The sequence below is a fragment of the Scyliorhinus torazame genome, chromosome 2 (assembly GCF_047496885.1).
Source record: "Scyliorhinus torazame isolate Kashiwa2021f chromosome 2, sScyTor2.1, whole genome shotgun sequence".
Classification (NCBI taxonomy): domain Eukaryota; kingdom Metazoa; phylum Chordata; class Chondrichthyes; order Carcharhiniformes; family Scyliorhinidae; genus Scyliorhinus; species Scyliorhinus torazame.
In genome coordinates, this window is record NC_092708.1 from 381,347,357 (window position 1) to 381,367,239 (window position 19,883).

At 46.5% G+C, this 19,883-nt stretch overlaps 1 protein-coding gene across 1 annotated transcript in view; it reads right to left on the reverse strand.

Moving 5' to 3' along the window:
- Nucleotides 1–19,883, reverse strand: part of alkbh1 (alkB homolog 1, histone H2A dioxygenase) — a 53,666-nt gene that overhangs the window by 33,461 nt on the left and 322 nt on the right. The gene's annotated exons all lie outside the window — the stretch shown is intronic.

A 19,883-nucleotide genomic window follows, 5' to 3' on the forward strand; every position in this document is an offset into this window, starting at 1 on the left:
ATAAAAACGTTGGAGGCTCATCGTGAGAGAGAATCGTCAGATGGCAGGTTTCATTTTGTATTTTGCTGGGTGTGTACGGTGTGAGAAGAACCTCCATTGACGTTAAGAGAACACAAGAATTAGCAGTAGATCATTCGACCATGCTGCACCATTTAGTAAGATCATGGCTGATTTGATTGTGGCCTGAACTCCACTTTCCTGTCTTCCCCCGTAAATAACCCTTGATTCCGTCGATCAAAAATCTATCCAATTATACATCATCCAGGATTCTCTGGAAAAGAGAATTCCACAAGCTAACAACCCTCAGAGAAAAAGAGTTCTCTTCATTTCAGTCTTAAATGGGAGACGCCTAATTTTGAAACTCTGTCCCTGAGTTTGAAACTCCCCCAGAAGGAAAACATTCTCTCAGCATCCATTCAGAAATGTACTACCTTGATTTCAACACTTTAAAGTGAAAGTTCTGTTGATAAAGATATTTTTGTACATCAGGACATACACGACTAGAAAGTAGTACTTTTATACTTTATTTTCTTTGTGGTGTAGCCACCTGAGTTGGCCAATTCCCGACTTAAAATGGAGAACAGCAAAGGCTGAAGGGAAATTCAGCCAACACAGGCAAAAACTAGCAGGTGCAAGTTTACTGTGTATTAGACTCTGCAAAAGCCCAGACAGCATCGATACCAGCAACCATCGGATTAATAATGTAGCAGCCATCTACATACTAATGAGCGATCCCCGGGAACAATCGAAACATTTGAGGTAAACAAAGCCAAGCTCCTCGGCGCCAGCAGGAGCCAACACAAAAGAGGTTAACGGACACCTAAAGACCGCCCATCGATCAGGGAACCGCTCCAGTATTGGAGAAATCGAACCAAGCGATTGGAACGAAGTCCAATCACTTGAAACCAGGTACGGGGTCCGCCCCGAAAGGCGTGAAGCCCCTGGGGACTATAAAGTAAAGCCCCCAAGTTCAAATCGTCCTTCTTGACCGGTCCAACGCGAACCAACCCTTGACAGTGACCGGTGCAGCTGCCGCCAAGAGACAGTAAGTCTTAAGTCAACGCTCGCTACGAGATAGGCGCTCCTAGCTACCAGTCCATACCAGCTTTTGAATCCCGCAGACTCAGAACCCGAACAAAAGGCCATTTGTTCCCCTGATCTGGTGGGCCAGTCCGAAACTACGTATAGGCCTGTTAGTTGTAGAAGTAGCTTAGAAGTAGAATTTATGCATGAGTAGCGATTTACTGTGTATAATAAATGTGCTTTGATTTGAATCTTACTAATTGGTGTACTGAGTTATTGATCTTTACTTGAACTTCGTATCATAAAGATACCTGGCGACTCGAGAGCAAAGGTTATAAAACAGAGCCAATTGAACCAATCAAAAGTTAGCAACAGTGGGCCGTATTTTGAGACACATGGAATTATATAGGCATCTTCAACATAGTAAGGCCTGCAAAGATGCTTCACTGGAACCTAATCAGACAGAAATCAACTCCAAGTCAAAGAAGGAGACATTATGAAAGAAATAGCCTTTTTCATGTCAATTTGACATCTCACTTTACAGTGCTTAATTTTTGAAATGTAGTCAGTTTTGCAATCTAGGAAGTGTGGCAGCCAATTTGTGCAGAGCGAACTCTCACAAGCAGCAATGTGGTGAAGACCAGATTATGTGCTTTTGTAATGTTGATTGAAGAATAAATAAGGGCCAAGACACTGATGTAACCTTCCTGCTCTTTGAAACAGTGCCATTGGGTTTTTTTACAATCTCTCACACAGGTTTAATGTCTCATCCAAAAGGCAGCACCCTCCAATAGTGCAGAACTCCCTCAATACTATAACTGGAATGTCAGGCTTGCTTTTTGTACTCAAGCCCTGGAGTGGGACTTGGACGCAGAATCATGTGATTCAGGAGGTGAGAATTATACCAATTGAGCCATGCTGACAAGTATGTTTTACGCAGCATCTTAAAGAGGTAAAAGAAGTGAAGAACAGACACAAATTTCAAAGTTATAAGGTTAGAAGTATATCAGTTAAACTGCAGTGAAAGAGAAGTGGAAAATGCAAATTGCAGATTGACTTTTCTGACAGTCGCTCAAAGGAAATTTTGATTGCGCAAATAACCTAAGGCGCAAAGTTTGGGGGACAAACAATAGGACAGAAAAGAGCAGATGTAGTAGAAGGTAATGAAAAATTGAGATTGGAAGGAAAATTATTGAGTTGTTGAGTTTCTTCTGCCTCTGACGGTTTCTGTTTCGATATCACCCCCGGTGAGTGCCATTTTCTGATCCAAGTTAACACAATCTATATCAGGGTTTTTCAAATTGCGGGTGGCGACCCATGGGTGGGTCGCGGAAGGGTGTCGGGAGAAGTGCCCAACAGCCGCGACCGGCTTTTAAATGCAAACGATGCAGTCTTCCCACCAGAAGCCCGCACGTACACTCATATCACACGTCCTGTACATCCATGCTTGTGGCGCAAAATCACAGAGGAGAGATTCCTCCATTTTCTAGCTGCCAGTAAGCAAGGTAACATGGCTTTGAAGAACTGAAGATGGATTGTTTTGTTATAAGGAAGAGAGGGCCAGAGACACAAACAGATCAGGATCTCAAAACTGAATCTGCTAGACAGCTGGTCAGGAGAGTCCATGGCAGGACAAAGCAGTGCTGGTGTGAGCTGCATACAGAGGCTCCAGGGCCCCTGGTGAACAGTCTAAGAAGAAACTGAAATCGGGAACAAAACAGTACAATGATGATTTTTTGAGGTATGGCTTTGTTAATTGTGCCAATCCAAATCAGGATGCAAAGCCCATGTGTGTTCGATGCAGGGAAGTACTGGCAAATGAGAGTTGGATGCTAACTATGTCTTATCTTGCTGACATCTTTTCAATTCTAAACAAACTGAACCGCAAATTGCAAGGGCAGGATGATGACAGCTTTCGGTATTGTGAAGAAATAGGTGTTTTACAAAAGTAATTGAAAGTTTGGCAAGTGTGAGTGCAAAGCCAAAACCGCTACATACATGTTCCCCAGACTGCTACGACACATCGAAGAAAACAGTGTCAGTAAGGGAACTGTAAATAGACTGGCAAGCCTTATTCAGTCGCATCTGGCTGCACTGATCAACAATTTTGGTCACTACTTTCCAGAGGAGAAGCTTCAGATTTTGAAAAAGAAGAGGTGGGTGAAAAATCCTTTTGAGTTTGAGATCTCAGAGTCAATCATTAACTTACAGCTTCTGCGCCTCACCTGTGACAGCACATTAAAAACACGCCACATGTCCATGAGGCTGTCAGCATTCTGGAACACTAATAAAGATTATTATTATTGTTTCTGAGGCTTATCCAGTGCTGAATAAAACAAGCATTTTGTTGCTATTGTCCTTCACAACGACCTACATGTCCTAGGTTGAATTTTCCATCCTCACAAAGATGAAGACAGCACAAAGGAACCGGCTGAACTCTGCACCTGATATGCGCGTTGCCCTCTCTTCCTGTGAACCTGATTGGAATGGGATCGTGAGGACCAAGCAAGCTCACGTGTCATATTGAAGGTAAGCAAAAATGGTGTGTTGCAAAGGTTGTCCGGCGTGGGTCGCAAAGGCCGACGGTTGGTAAAAATTAACCCGGGGAAAATGTTTGAAAAACGTTGATCTATATAGCCCTGTTTCATTGTTTACAAACAATGCTATATAATTGCTCATAAGTGGGAAATTAATGAAGAATGACAACACACTTGGTCCTTAACATTCAAATAGAAAGTGGGAGAATGCAATTCCCTTAGGAAAACCAGAATCTTTTATATCCTAATAGCAGTTAGTAGCCAGATATCTTTTCCTAAAAGAGGACTGCGAGGTGAACAAAAAGAAAGTTACCACTGAAGAGCACTATAGAGAGGTAGACTGGAATGTACTTCCATTTGAAAAGAAGCCCCTGGAAACTATATTTAGCAGAAGCTGTAGTAGCTGTAAATTGGAACTAGCATGGAGAAGCTACATCGCTTTAAACTTCCTCTAAAAGAGCAGATAGATAAACCAAACAGAAAGCACAAGCCATGTTCTCAATCACCGTTGGTCATGTATTCACCTGTATAGATTGATATAGAAACGATAAGCAATGTATTAGGTTCCTGTTGAAAGGTTATTTGCAGAATATAGGTCAGTTGCTGGAACAAACTCGGGAGAGGCTACTGCTTTACAGCACTGGTCCTAGTAGACACATTTCTATTCGCAAACTGTTTTGCATTTCGAGACATTTGGGGAAGATTGATAAGGTCAGATGTTTTTAAGTGTTATATATGGTCAGGATTAAGAATACGCACCTCCTAATCCCTGAAAGCTTCTTCATCAACTACAAGGTTCAAGTCAGAAGTGGGATGAATTTATCCATCACTAGCCTGGATGGGATTTTTAAAATATATTATTCTTTCACTGGATGCGAATGTTGCTGGCAAGACAAGTATTTGTTGCTCATCCCTAATTGCCCTCGCGAAGGTGGCGATGAACCACCTTCTTGAACTGCTGCAGTCCATGAGTGTGATACACACAGGGTTGTTAGGGCCCGAATCCAGGCATGAGCAACCTGGCACCTGGGCAGTGCCCCTGCCATTCTGACAGTGCTAGATGGGTACCTGGCATTGCCAGGGTGGTATTTCCAGGGTGGCACTGCTGGGTGCCCATGTGGCAATGCCAAGGTGTCAGACTGGCGTTCCACGGTGCTCAGGAGGCAGCGGGAGTGCCAGAGTATCACCCTTCCCAGAGCCTGACCACCTAGAGCCCTCCGATGGCCTGGGCGACCATCCAGGTGTCATTACGCCAGGTTCATGTTTGTGTGGATCAATGCTAAATGGCGCCATGGCGAGGTCTGTCAGGCGCAGGTGTTTGTTCCTAGGCTTTGGGAGAATCTGGCGGCCGTCCGTTCCCGGGCCTTGGGAGAATGAGGCGCTAACATGTTAAAGAGAGCCGAACAGCTCACTTAAAAATGTAAAATCTGGGCAGCACGGTGATGCAGTGGTTAGCACTGCTGCCTCATGGCGTCGAGGTCCCAGGTTCGATCCCGGCTCTGGGTCACTGTCTGTGTGCAGTTTGCACATTCTCCTCGTGTTTGCGTGGGTCTCGCCCTCACAACCCAAAGATGTGCAGGGTAGGTGGATTGGCCACGCTAAATTGCCCCTCAATTGGAAAAAATGAATTGGGTACTCTAACTTTATTTTAAAACATATGTAAAATCTGAATCATGCCCAATGAGGGCGAGATGAGGCGTTCCGAACTTCGCAAATCTCGCGAGAGGCATGGCCTCGTCGCGTCGCCAAATCGGGCACAACGAGGCCGTTCGATCGCGCCCTATATCTCACCATCATCGAGATTCTTTTGGCTCAGAAGGAAGAATTTCTGTCTCTGAACAAGAAACGCAGGGATTAAGAACCCCCTTCAGGGCTTGATGTTCACGGGAGGTGTGTTCATGATGTGTTTTATGTAGGTTGATAATCTGCTTGATGATCCTTACAACACTTCCCCACTATTCCCTAAAGGAATGTATGAAGATACAAAGTAAACAAATATCACCATCACCCAAATCTTTATCCACACTACACTTCAGCGTCACTAAATGTTTATCCATACTACATCTATTGGCAATCTAAACTGTGATCCACGTTACACCACTCCACTTCTGTTACCTCAAAACATAATGTCTCTGAAAGCAGCTTACCAATCTCCTCAACTCCACCCAATACAAACCCTATCTCATTTAAAACTCAGCCGTCCACATCGTACCAGATTGCCCATCATGCCCACCCTCCATCAGCTACTTTTACCTTAATGTATGAAATGCAAATTCTCATTCGCAAAAATCGCTCTATCGCATTGCCCGCCCCATCTAATTTCTGCCACTTCCTCCGGCTGTGTATCTCAGCATGTTGACTTCAGCTTTGACTTTGGGTGTATTCTTCCACTAATAGTGGCAGAGCACTGACCCTTCTCAACTCTAGTGTCTGAGCCTCCAACCATTTGCTGCTTCAACAACACTGTTGGTGTTTCTAAACCACATAGACTGCAGCGGTTCAAGGAGGCAGCTCACCACCACTTTCTCAAGAGTGGTTGGAGGTGGGCAATTTCTGCTGGTTTAGCCAGTGACGCCCACATCCAATGAACAAATTTTTAAAAACTGCTGGAAATAGTCTGCTTTCATTGGCGCCATTCCATCCTTTTGTAATTAATAATACTCTTTACTATTGTCACAGGTAGGCTTACATTAACATTGCAATGAAGTTACTGTGAAAATCAAATCCCCTAGTCGTCACACTCCGGCGCCTGTTCAGGTACACTGAGGGAGAATTCAGAATGCCCAAATTACCTAACAGCACGTCTTTCGGGACTTGTGGGAGGAAACCGGAGCACCCGGAGGAAACCCACGCAGACACAGGGAGAACGTGCAGACTCCGCACAGACTGTGACCCAAGCTGGGAATCGAACCTGGGACCCTGGCGCTGTGAAGCAACAGCGCTACCACTGTGCTACCGTGCCTAAACACTTTCAAATCTACTAGTAATCTGCATTGTTCTAAAAAGGGTTACAGATTTTCAAGTCTCCCTTTGTATTTCCTATCCGGCTGAACCCTCATGAATGTGACAGTACGCTGTCAAATCCTGCATATCCTTTCAGTACTGTATAGCTCAATACTGCATTCAGTAATGAGGTCTTAAAATGTTATTATTGGCTCTTCATAAATGCTTGTATTGATTGAAATTTGGACTTAATAGTCTAGAATTAAATCTTGTATGTAAACCATGTTCCTCTGCAGATAGGCTTTTTCGCATAACAAGCCATTGTAAAATTAATCTTTCCAACCACTTAAATTTGTGCTGATCCCTCTGGTTGGCGTCAGTCACCAAGTAGAATGTATATAGTGCCTTCAGCTTCAGGATGCTTCACAGATGAGATGTGGATGTTCCAGTGGAATCATTAGAAAGAAGGACTGGAAATATGATGAGAAAGATAGTTTTGAGGGAGGGTGCTATTGTTTTATTCATTTACGGGATGTGGGCATCGCTGGCGAGGCCAGCATTTATTGCCCATCCTTAGTTGACTTCAGAAGGTGGCAAGTTGCCTTCTTGAACCGCTGCAGTCCTCGAGGTATAGATACACCCACTGTGCTGTTAGGGAGTTCCAGGATTTTGCCCCAGCGACAGTGAAGGAACAGCGATATATTTCCAAGTCAAGGTGATGAATGACTTGGAGGGGAACCTCCAGGTGGTGGGGTCCTTCTAGATGGTAGTGGTTGTGTGTTTGGAAGTTGTTGTCTAAGGAACCTTGGCGAGTTACTTCAGTGCATCTTGTAGATGGTATATACAGCTGCCACTATTCGTCGGTGGTGGAGGGTTTGAATGTTTGTGGATTGGGGAGCAATCAAGCTGGCTGCTTTGTCCAGGATGGTGTCGAGCTTCTTGAGTGTTGTTGGAGCTGTACACATCCAGGTAAGTGGAGAGTATTCCCTTACATTTCCGACTTGTGCTTTGTAGATGATGGACAGATTCTGGGATGGGGGGGGGTCAGGAGGTGAGTTAGTCGCCATATGATTCCTAGTATTTGACCTGCCCTCGTAGCCGCAGTACTAATGTGGCTCCTCCAGTTCAGTTTCTGATCAATGGTAACCCCCAGGATGTTGATTATGGGGGATTCAGTGATGGTAATGTCATTGAATGTCAAGGAGCGGTGGTTAGATCCACTCTTGTAGGAGACAGTCATTGTCTGGCACTTGTGTGGCACAAATGTAACTTGCCACTTGTCAACCCAAACCTGGCTATTGTCCAGGTTTTGCTCCATTTGGACGTGGACTGCTTCATTATCTGAGGAGTCAACAATGGTGCTGAACATTGTGCAGTCGCAGTCATCCGCAAACATCCCCACTTCTGATCTTATGATCAGAATGACCTTATGGTCATTGATGAAGCAGCTGAAAATGATTGGGCGTCGGATACTACCCTGAGGAACTTTTGCAGTGATGTCCTGGACTGAGATGATTGACCTCCAACCACCACAACCATCTTCCTTTGTGCCAGGTATGACTAACCAGCGGAGAGTTTTCCCCCTGATTCCCATTGACTCCAGTTTAGCTAGGGCTCCTTGATGCCATCCTCATCAAATGCTGCCTAGATGTCAAGGGCAGTCACTTTCACGTCTGGCATTCGGCACTTTTGTCCATGGTTGAACCAAGGCTGAAATGAGGTCAGAAGATGAGTGACCCTGGCGGAACCCAAACTGAGCATCCGTGAGCAAGTTATTGCTGTTATAAAGAGTTGGAAGGAAGTTGCAGGATTTTTACCCAACAACAGATAAGGAACTGCAATATAGTTCCAAGTTAGGATGGTGCGTGACTTGTGGGGGAACTTGGCGGTGGTGATGCTCCCATGTATTTCTTGTCCATGTCCTTTTAGGTGGTAGAGTTTGTGGGTTTGAAAGATGCTGCCGAAGAAGCCTTGGTGAGCTGCTACAGTCCATCTTGTAGGTAGTACACACTGCTGCCTGCCACTGTGTGTTGGTGGTGGAGGGAGTCAGTGTTTAAGGTGGTGGAAGGGATGCCTATCAAGTGGGTTGCTTTGTCCTGGATGGTGTCAACCTTCCTCAGTGTTTTTGAAGCTACACTCACACAGGCAAGTGGAGAGTATATCATCACACTCTTGACTTGTGCTTTGTAGACGATGGATAGACTTTGGGGAGTTAGGAGGTGAGGTGCTCATTGCAGAATTCCCAGCCTCTTACCTGCTCTTTTATCCACAGTATTTATATGGCTGGTCCAGTTAAATTTCTGTTCAATAGTCTTGACAGTGGGGGATTCAGCAACAGCCACAGAATGAACAGGGTCAGATGTCAAGGGGAAATGGTTAGATTCTCTCTTGATGGAGAAGGTCATTGCCTGGAACTTGTGTGGCGTGAATCTGTGCCATTTAATCAGGTCTTACTACACATAGATATGCACTGCTTCAGTGTCTGATGAATTGCAAATGGTGTTGACAATTATGTAATCATCAGCGAACATTACACTTCTGACCTTATGATAGAGAGAAGGTCATTGATGAAACACTTGAAGACAGTTGGGTCGAGGACACTACCCTGAGGAACTCCTGTAGCGATGTCTCTGGTCTGAGATGACAGAACCACCGTTTTTTTTTCTAGGAATGCCTCCAACCAACGGATAGTTCCCCCCTAACTATTCCAATTGACTTCAGTTTTGCTAGAGTTCCTTAATGCTACATTGGTTCAAATGCTGCCTAGATATCAAGGGCAGTCAATCTCACCTCATCTCAGGAGTTTAGTTTGTTGTCCATGTTTGGACCAAGGTTGTGATGAGGTCTGGAGCTGAATGGCCCTGGCAGAACCCAAACCGAGCACCAGTAAGCAGGTTATTTCTGAATAAGTGCTGCTTGATAACGCTGTCGATGACGCTTTCCATCACTTTGCTAATGATTAAGAGTACTGATAGGATAGTAATTGACTGGATTGGATTTACCTTGCGATTGGTGGACAGCAGTGTTGTAGCTGTATTGGATTAGCTTGGCTATGGTTGAGGATTCTCGATGGAGTACAATGGATACAAATTTTAAAGTAAAATGCTGAGAGCAGAGAGCTAGAGAAATTGTTTTACAGAGTGATGCAAGGCTTTTGGAATTTACTTCTATGATCAGTGATTAAGGCAGAAACTATATTAATGTTCATGACTAGAATGGATAGGCGAAGGAAAATAAGGTGACGGGATAGTGGAACTGGGTAGGTTACATGGCGACTAAACAGGGACACAGACTGAGTGGAGGAATGGCCCATTTCCAGGTTGCAATTTATATGATGTTGGTCAAGAACTGCACGTTGTTCCCAATGTGATATGACAATTAAAACAGGTGAAAGTAATGTTGTCAATTTTCTCTGCCTTTGGTTACATATGTTGTGAATGCTGTATCATTTATTTACGAAGACCATTAATTGCTCCCAGTGGTCATGCAGATGAAAATCAATGCTTTCAATTTGTTCTCTTTCATGTAGTGGTGTTTATTTTGAGTGTGACTCTGCAGCAATGAGGTGCACAGGAAAGGCTAAAAGTGCTCAAACCTAAAAGCAGCCCTGCAAAGGAGCAGTAACAGAGTGATGCTACAGCACTTTTGTAGAAAGCCTATTCACATAGAAAGGCTGAGTGAGAGGCAACTCAAACACCTTTGAGGTAAAAATAAACAAGTTATAGGATAGTACAATGCAGGAGGGGGCCATTTGGCTCATCAAATCTGCATTGGTTTGTTTGAAGAGCAATCCAGTTAGTCCCACTGGTCCCATCTTTCCCCATTTCACTGTTATTTTTATCTGCTTCAAGTATTTATCCATTAATTTTGAAAGGTACTATTGAATCTGTTTCAACTATCCTATTTGCATTGTAAATTCCGACCCCTGGTTAAAAGAAAATCTACAAGTATGCGTTCAAACTCAATTTATAGAGGACTGTAAAATTCTGTAAATTTTGTTCTACTTTTCAAAAAAGGCATCAATTTTCTTATCCTCCCACTAAGTCGTGTTTGTGACATGAAAAGGAAAATTTCTCTATAAATTTCACAGTGGGGGCCCTTAACTGCAATTGAACCAAATGCTATGCTGTAGTTATAGAACTTGAAAAAAAAATTGTATCTGCTTGACATTCTAGTCACATTCATGGCCAAGTGACTGTCAGCAGCATTAAAAAAATAATCATTCTTGGGATGTGAGCATCACTGGCAAAGCCAGCTTCTGTTGCCCATCCGGCATTGCCCATGAGGATGTGGTGGTGGGAGCTGGCCATTTCACCATGAGTTGGCAACTCGGAAAAGTATTCATTTCAGTGGGTTCACGAGCTGAGTCCAAACCCAGACATGGGAACATAACTGGGGAAGCATTCATGGCTTCAGTTCTGGATATGTGTGGTGCTATTGTCAAAAATTCAATAGCCAATTCCTTCATTTCAGAACTCAATCAGGAGTTGGCCATTTGGACCCTCACGTTTGTTCTGCTGGTCAGTTGGATCCTGCCTGATCAGTGCCTCAACATCATTTATTCACATTTGAGTTACATCCTTGGAAACCCGTTTCTAATAAAAATCAATCTTGTAAATTCAAACTGATATGGCATCCACAGCCCTTGGGCAGGGAAAGAAACACAGCCGTAATTCGGTGTTTTGACCACAGAAATCATGCAAAACTGTAAATAAGTTACACAGGTGCTCCATTATTAAAGCTGAATGCTGTGCAGGGAAAGAAAATATATAAAAATGATAGAAGGGGGAAGAAACAACAGGGGCGATCTAATGGCCACACCATGCCCGAAAAGCAGCATGGCCAATAAAAGCCGGGAGACCCTGCTCCCGGAATCTACCCGGCTCGCAATGCCTCCAGGAGACCATAAGACATAAGAGCAGAATTAGGCCACTCGGCCTATCGCGTCTGCTCCGCCATTCAATCATGGCTGATATTTTTCTCATCCCCAAGATCTAATGCGATCGTGCGAGACGTTGCGATGTAAATCCCGCCCATTGTGGTCGGGATCACATTTTAGCAAATCTGCACATTAAAGTGAGACAGCTAGTCTCACTGTAACGTGCAGATTCCTGGGTTACCCGAGGCGTGGAATTTAACCCACTCGCCTCGAAGACCTCGGGTGAACGCTGTTCAGTACTGGTCTCCACAAACGGGGACCAGATGGAACGGCACTCATGGGGTTCTCCCAGGGGATCGAAGGTCCCCAGGTGCATGCCCTTTGGCAGAGTGGCCCCCTGTGGTACTGCCGGTATCACCCCGGTACCCTGGCACTGCTAACCTGCCAGGGCAAGCTTGGCACCCTGGTGGTGCCAGCCTGGCACTGCCAAGATGCACAGTTGGGGAGGGTGTGTGGGGGAAGCGGGTACCCTCCCATAGTGCGTTGGGGTTGAAGGGAGGGCCGGGCACCATTTAAAAATGGCATCCCAATCTCTCGTTGCACCGAGGAGTTCCAGCGAGTGGAGCCCCTCAGTGCATAAAATGGGGCTATGTGCGGCCTCTTGTTGAGGCCCCTTATCAAATGTAAGTTGTGTTTTATAGCCTTGTGTTTCTCGCCACTGCGACCGCCGGGATATATGCAGCTAAACGCGTTTGCTATGGTACTTTTTTCCCCATTTAATTAAATTGCGTCCAAAGTGTTCCTACAACTAGATATCGCTGACAAACTAGTTTTTTTGGATAGGGCTCTCTGTTAATACCTTAAGTGTCTCATTTCAGTCATGTGGTCCTACTGGTAGCAGTCAGGTCTGGGAGTCACAATATCTGGGCTTGCTGCAATGTTGGAAGTGCAGTCTTTTGGCTGAGATATTAAACTGAGGACCTGCCTGGTCTCTCAGATGGATGTAAAAGATTTCAGGGCACTTTTTCAAAGAAATGTTCCCCTGTATGCAGGTCAATATTTGTCCCTGAACCAATAAAAGCAGATATATGGTTACTATGTTGCTGCTTGCTGTGCACAAAGTGGCTGCCCTACATTATAACAATTACTACATTTCAAAAATTACTTAATTGGCTGTAAATCGCTTTAAGACATGTGAGGTTGTGAAAGGCATTAAATAAATGCAAGCCTTTCTTTTATAAATGTACTGGAGACACAAAACATTTGAACCCAAATTAGCAAGACAATATTTCACTCAGGAGTGTTTACATGTGAGTGCTGGAGCACACAGTCTACAGAGCTGAATAAAAGCCCATAGGTTGGCATGCCTCTAGAAAGTTTTGAATGAACATTGTCAGGAAACAGAGGTTGTTTTAAGTAATCTACATTTATATTTGTGGGTATTAGAAATGTTGTAACCTACGCAAGATCCATGGGGCCTGGCCCCCTTATCAGTAGGAGAGGAATCCAGACTATAAAACTCTGGCCAGGGTGTGAGGCGCAGATAATCCCTTCTGGGACCTGTGTACACTCTGTAAATAAACCTTTCGTTCCCAACACTTCCCATGTAGCTGCTTCTGCAAACTCGACACTGGCGACGAGGATTAAGTGAAGCCGCAGACGCCACCATTTTCGCTGTACCTGGCCATCTCTCCGTAGACCTCTGGAGGTTGGTTCACACATTGCAGCGATGCCGGGCTTCAGGAAGCTGAATGTATTTGATGTGGGTATTCAAGATTGGTCACAATATGTCGAGCAGACACACAATTTTTTTTCCCTCGGGCCAACGTCATTATCGGAGAGGAGCGTCAGGACTGTGATCCTCTCGCTGGCCTATGGAGTGCCCAACTTCAGTGTGATTAAGAGCCCAACATACACTGCTGCACCGGATTCAAAGTCATTCGCAGATCTGGTAGCACTTGTGGTAGATTATTTCAAACCCAAGCCATCAGTCATCATCCAGTCCTACCACTTCAATATGGAGGGACGGAGCCATGGGGAGTCCATAATGGAATTCTTGGTGCATCTCCATCTCAAAAGAATTCTGCGAATATGGCGCCGCCCTCTCGGAGATGTTGTGGGATGGATTGGTCTGCAGCATGCGTAACACAGCGACCTAGCAGAAGTTGCTCGCTGAGCCTCAATTGGACATCCTTGGCCCTAGAAATCACCATGTCATGGGAAAGCGCAGAGTGGGGTGTACAGGAATTGCAGGGGATAGAGGTCCTCAGCTTAGGGTGCACCCCTCCCTGGACGTGGCATCCCTCAGCCGGGTAACGCTAGTTCTCCACCCTGGGCAGCAGCCTGTCGGGGGTCAGGCCAGTGGCCAAGGACCCAACAACCAGGCAGGACCCCTCCCCCGATCCGGATAAGGAAGACCCCGGGCGTTGAGAGCAGCCACCGTGGGATGGTCCTTCCGCCCACCGCTTCACTTTTTTATGGAAGAACCCACGGATGATGGTCTGCTCACCCAAAGTCGCCCCCATTAGGTTCACGGTTTGAGTCAATGGTCACCCATTACTACTGGAGTTGAACACAGGTGTCACTGTCTCTGTTGTCGGTAGGCCCACTTTTGAGAAACTCTGGATGGGAGCAGAGCTCCTGTCATTATGAACATCGAGGCTTGGTTGGCTGCGTACACCAGAGAACCACTGACTACAGCAGGCACCAAAGTGGCTCCTATAGTCTGCGGGCAGCAATCTACTGGTTTGCCCCTGATCATGGTGAAAGGCGACGGCACCAGTTTGCTCGGCAGCGACTGGCTACAATGCAGGGGGTTTTCCAAATGGGCTCGAGAGGCCCCAACAGTGTTGTCAAAGTACCCCAAGGTCCACGGTGCCATGGCGAAGATCAGTGTGGATCCTATGTCACAACAGAGGTATTTCTGTGATCGCCCAGTTCCCCACGTGCTACTGCCTACGATAGAGGTAGAGCTCGGTCGGCTTGAAGGCCTGGGGATTATCTGGTGAAGTTTGTGGATTGGGAAGCACCAGTCATCCCGTCATGAAGCCCAACGGCACGGCTTGCCTCTGTGGCGATTATTAATTGACAGTGAATAGAACCTGCAAGCTAGACCAGTATCCGATGCAGCTGATAGAGTGATAGAGGACCATTATGCCAAGTTCACTCAACGTCACTCGTGATATGAGCCATGTGTACCTCCAGTTGGTGCTGGTCCTGGAGCCTCGTCAGTACATGACGGTGATTACACATCGGGGTTGTGTGAGTATACAAGGTTGCCTTTTGATGTACCATCGGCCAATGCCATTTTCCAGCGCGTGATGGAGAATATTCTGCGGCGGGGGGCGGGCGCAGAGAAGAGAAGCTGTGTGTGGTGCTTTATCTGGATGACGTCTTGGTCAGAGGAACGTCTGAACATGACCACCTGAATAGCCTGGACAAGGTGCTCTGACACTTTGATGAGTAAGCACTGTCCCTCCGCAGAGGGATGTGCATTTTTCACGCCCAAGAGGTGACCTATCTGTGATATCATGTGGACTGCGAGGGGCTCTACCTGGTTGAAGACGAAGTGCAGCCCATCCAACAAGCCCCCGTGCCGGGTGATGCGACAGAGCTGCGTTTGTTCCTGGGCCTTGTAATTTACTAATGGGAAATTCATTCCGGGCCTTGCGACTATGTTGGACCCTCCTGCACAATTTACTCAAAAAAAACAGGAGTGGACCAGGAGGGGCACCGCAGGAGGCCGCGTTCGCCGAGATAAAAAGGTAGCTCAAGTCTTCTCAGCTGCTGATCCACTTTGACCCCATAAAGCTGCTCTTGGTCACCTGCAACACCTTGCCATATAACATCGGCACCTTGCTGTCTAATCGGATTGGCGACGGCAATGAGCAGCCGATAGCTTTGCCTCGAGGACGTTGGCCGCAGCTGAGCGCAATCATGCCCAGATAGAGAAGGAGGGTGGCTGTGGTCTTTGCCATAAAGACGTTCCACTAGTAGGTGGGGTTACTGGGTTATGGGGAAAGGGTGGAGGTATGGGCTTAAGTACGGTGCTCTTTCCAAGGGCCGGTGCAGACTCGATGGGCTGAATGGCCTCTTCTGCACTGTAAATTCTATGATTCTTCGTCGGTCTACGGGCACGGTTCACTGTATTGACCGATCACAAGCCACTGCTGGGGGTATTCAAAGAGGACAGGGCCATCCCACCTATAGCGTTGGCTAGAATTCAATGATGGGCCCTCTTATTGGTGGCATACAAATGCACGCTGGACCATTGCCCTTGGACGCAGATCGAATGCTAATGCGTTAAGTAGGCTCCCGCTTCTGATGAGACCACCGACGCCCCATGGGGCCGACAACTCTGTTGCTACAATGCATTTTATGGACAAATTGCCAGTCACGGTGGCCCCCGATTCATGCAGAGATGCAGACTGACCCCTTGTGATTCAAGGTTCATCATATCATGTTGTATGGGGCCCAGCATTGCGCCCTGAAAGCTTTACCTTGAAGATCGCCGGGTTCAGTGTGGAGGACAGTTTGGGGACGCGCGTGGTGGTTATGCACAAGACCGCATCTTGGCAGATCTCCATAACAGACACACTGCCCTGTCTAAGATGAATATGCTCGCCCAAAGTTACGTGTGATGGCCGGGGTTCGACACGGAGATTGAGCGGCTCTCCCAATCGTGCAAAGTGTGTCAGGACCAGCAGAACTCCCAACTGCGGCACCGCTTCATCCCTGGCAGTGGCTGGGTCGGCCATGAATGCACCTCCATGCTGATTTTGCAGGCACTTTTCAGGGGCCCATGTTCCTCCTCCTCATTGACGCACACTCCAAATTGTTGGATGTTCACAAGATGTAAACAATGACTTCTAGGGCGACGGTCGTTAAGCTCAGGCTCTGGTTTAGCACGCACGGCATCCTGGAGGTACTGGTCTCCGACAATGGAACACCATTTACTAGTGCAGAGTTCGGAAATTTAATGCGAACAAATAGAGTGCGCCACGTGAGCACTGCCCCATATCACCACAGTTCAATTGGGTTTTGCCGAAAGAGTGGTCCAGACATTCAACCGTGGCATGAACAAAGAGACCTTGGGGTCCCTGGTCACATGTTTTGCGTACTTCCTTTTCTGTTACCGCTCAAAACGCACACAGCCACTGGCAGAGATTCTCATGGGACGCGAAGTTGTCTCAGCCTGCCATTGGCGGGAAGGTACGCCATGGGCAGGAGCCACTGGGGTGCCGCTCTGCAAAGCATGTCCCACCCAGACAATTCACATCAGGTGACAAAGTCCACGTGCGCAACTTCAGAGTCGGGGCCAAGTGGGTTTCTGGCACTATCATTCGGCAGACCGGGCTAGTGTCGTACTGGGTTTGTGTGCAGGACCGGGAATAGAATAGGCACCTCGATCATTTCCGCAGTAGGAGCCCCATGATGTGCGACCTCCGAAAGGCTGGGACCATCCCACCCACCATGGCGCCGGTGACTCTGCACGTGCCGTCCCAGGAAGGACTTGAGGGCGAGTTGCAAGATGCCAAGGATTCCGACTCCACCATGGAGCTTCAGTGGCCGGACGTTTCCGATGGGGAGTCTCCCGCCGATGATTGTCCCACCCCTTTGCCAGACACCCGTTTTCAAACTTTGGAGGGGAGGGAGAGGAAGAGATGTTGTATCCTACACGAGACCCACGAGGCCAGCCCGTTTAGGTCCCCCTAGAGTCTGGGCGGCAAGGTGGTGCAGTGGTTAGCACTGCTACCTCACGGCCCTGACAACCTGGGTTTGATTCCATTAGGAATTTGCACATTTTCCCCATGTTTGCATTTGCGAGGGTCTCACCCCCACAACCAAAAAAACGTGCAGGGTAGGTGGACTGGCCACACTAAATTGCCCCTTAATTGGAAAACAAATTGGACACTTTAAATTAAAAAAAGGTTCCCCTGAGTCTCGTGGAGTATGAGCGTCCCCGCTAAGGGTTGGAGCCCCCTTATCAGCGGGAGAGGAAGCCAGACTATTAAAATCTTTGTCCGAGTGTGAGCCGGGGGCAGGTAGTCCCTTCTGGGACCTGTGTACATAGTGTAGCACAATCAATCACTCATGAGGCGAGAAGAGATGGAGTCAATCGATGGCTTTATTACGCAGACTTGTTCCCCAGCAGCTCGGTTACAGAATGCGGCTGCTAGGAGAACCCGAGTTCTTATACTCCACCTTACTGGGTGGAGCCAGCAGGCGGCAGATCCAATCAGGACCCAGTGTCTGTCCAGCAATAGCCTCTCGGCATCACAGGGTACCGTACTACCCCTAATACATACCACCACACATAGTATTTCCAAACCTCTGTAAATAAACCTTTTATTCACAATGCGTCCTGTGTGGCTACTTTTGTGAACTCAACAAGAAACAAGGTATAGCTTTAAGCAAGTTTAATTTTGTGTTTCTGTGTAAGGTGGCTAAAACATCAGTTAGCTTCATGTTGAACAAATGTGCCTGCTAGTCTGGGTTTTGGTTTCAGTTCAAACTGTGCCTGCATTGTAATTAAAGGTTTACGATGTAAAGTCAATGATAGATATCAAAAAACTAAGTTGTTGCTTAGCAACCAGGGGCTCACACTGAAAGGCATAAGCACTTGTAACCAGGAATCTGAGGAGAAAGCAGCTCTCACAGAAACTGCCAGCAGAGAGGTAGGGCATTGGAGTAAGATGCAGAAAGCAAGTCCCAGAAGTTAAAGAAGGACAGCTTTTCATTACTAAATCCCAGGAAAACTAAAGTCAAAGGAACAAAGAACTGGAATCAAGGGACTGTCCACTGAAGTTAAATAAAGGAGCAGAGAGAGGATCCTAGTTAAAGACAGGGCTGAAAGATGCGGACTTGGTGAGGTTGGCCAGCGAGATGCCAGGCATCTGAAGTAATCCTAAGGTTGGTGACACCTTAATACAGCCTGAAGAAGCAGTAATGTTCTGTTGGTATGGCTGAGTACCCGGTGAATTGTGTGGAAGCTTGAACGCATGTAGCAATCCAAGGTAGAGGAATACTGAAAGGAGGGACTGAAGTCCTGGAAGTGGATCCTTGGTGAAGGCATCTGAGAGAAAGCTTTGTTTTGGAGAAGATTATAAGGTGTGTTTTTCAAGAGTGAAGGTTGGAAACACTTGTGTGGAAATCAGAATTCTAGTGAGACCAGTTGGTTCACAGTGTGATAAGCATCTGTGGGAATTTGCTGATAAAACCACAGAAGTTGTGTTGGATGGCATCTACCACTTGGTATCAGAGTGTGGTCTGTCTGACCACAGTTGGCTTGTTGGTTTACACGGTCTGTGTCCTTACTGAGAACATTATGGTACAAGAAATATTGTAACTTGTGTTAAAAATCTGTGACGATATAGGTGGGGTGAAAGAATGTTACATTATAGTCAATCTTTTCATGTTTAATAAATGTTTTATTCTTTTGTTAAAAATTAATTGGCAGTGCTGTGACTGTTCATCCACGTCCCTAAACAAAAAATAAAAGTTATGGTCTATCGAGCCAGGGTTCCATTCTGGGACCTGACTGCCTAGCATTATCAGCTGGGATCCTAACAACATTTAAATATTTTAGGGCAGCACGGTGGCGCAGTGGGATAGCCCTGCTGCCTCACGGCGCCGAGGTCCCAGGTGCGATCCCGGCTCTGGGTCACTGTCCGTGTGGAGTTTGCACATTCTCCCCGTGTTTGCGTGGGTTTTGCCCCCACAACCCAAAGATGTGCAGGCTAGGTGGATTGGCCACACTAAATTGCCCCTTAATTGGAAAATATTAATTGGGTACTCATAAAAAAACATTTAAATGCTTTGAGCATTACATTATTGGATTCAAGATGGTGCCAGAGCATGGCGACTCTCTTGTGAGTTCTCTCAAACAAACCCTTTTCTTTTGTCTACTATGTAGACAATGCTTAAAGCATCTATGTGCGTTCCCTTGACCGCAGAAAAATACTTTTCACTGTACTTCGGTACATGTGACAATAAATATCAATCAATCAATCGGCCCCAACAGTGACCGAGCTTAAAGAGTTCATCACCAGCAGCTCCAACTGTATACACTTCAAAATGTTTCCTTTGCTCACCCCTTTTCTTCCCCCCCCCCCCCCACCAAAAAAAAACAACCAAGGACTGGAACAATCTTCCACTAGCCTTAAATAAATCCTGAGAGGGGGCATGGAGACTTAAGGAAAATCTGTTTCTGTTTTAACATTAACGTGGCCATCGACTGCACTCGTGGTGTACCTCCTGTGATAATTCCCTGAAGGGCAGAAGAAAGGCGAAGAAGGGAAACCTTTTACCGACTGCCAATCTTCCTCATCCCTAACCAGATGCCGCCAAGTGACGAAAGATGCGTGTGGGGTCTGCGCCCTCTCCGCGTGGGGTTCTACCGGGCGCTCCCCTTTCCTCTCACAGTCCAAAGATGAGAGCGGGTTAGGTGGATCGGCCACTGGGCTGTAAATTGCCCCTTAGTGTCCAGGGCTGTGCCGGTC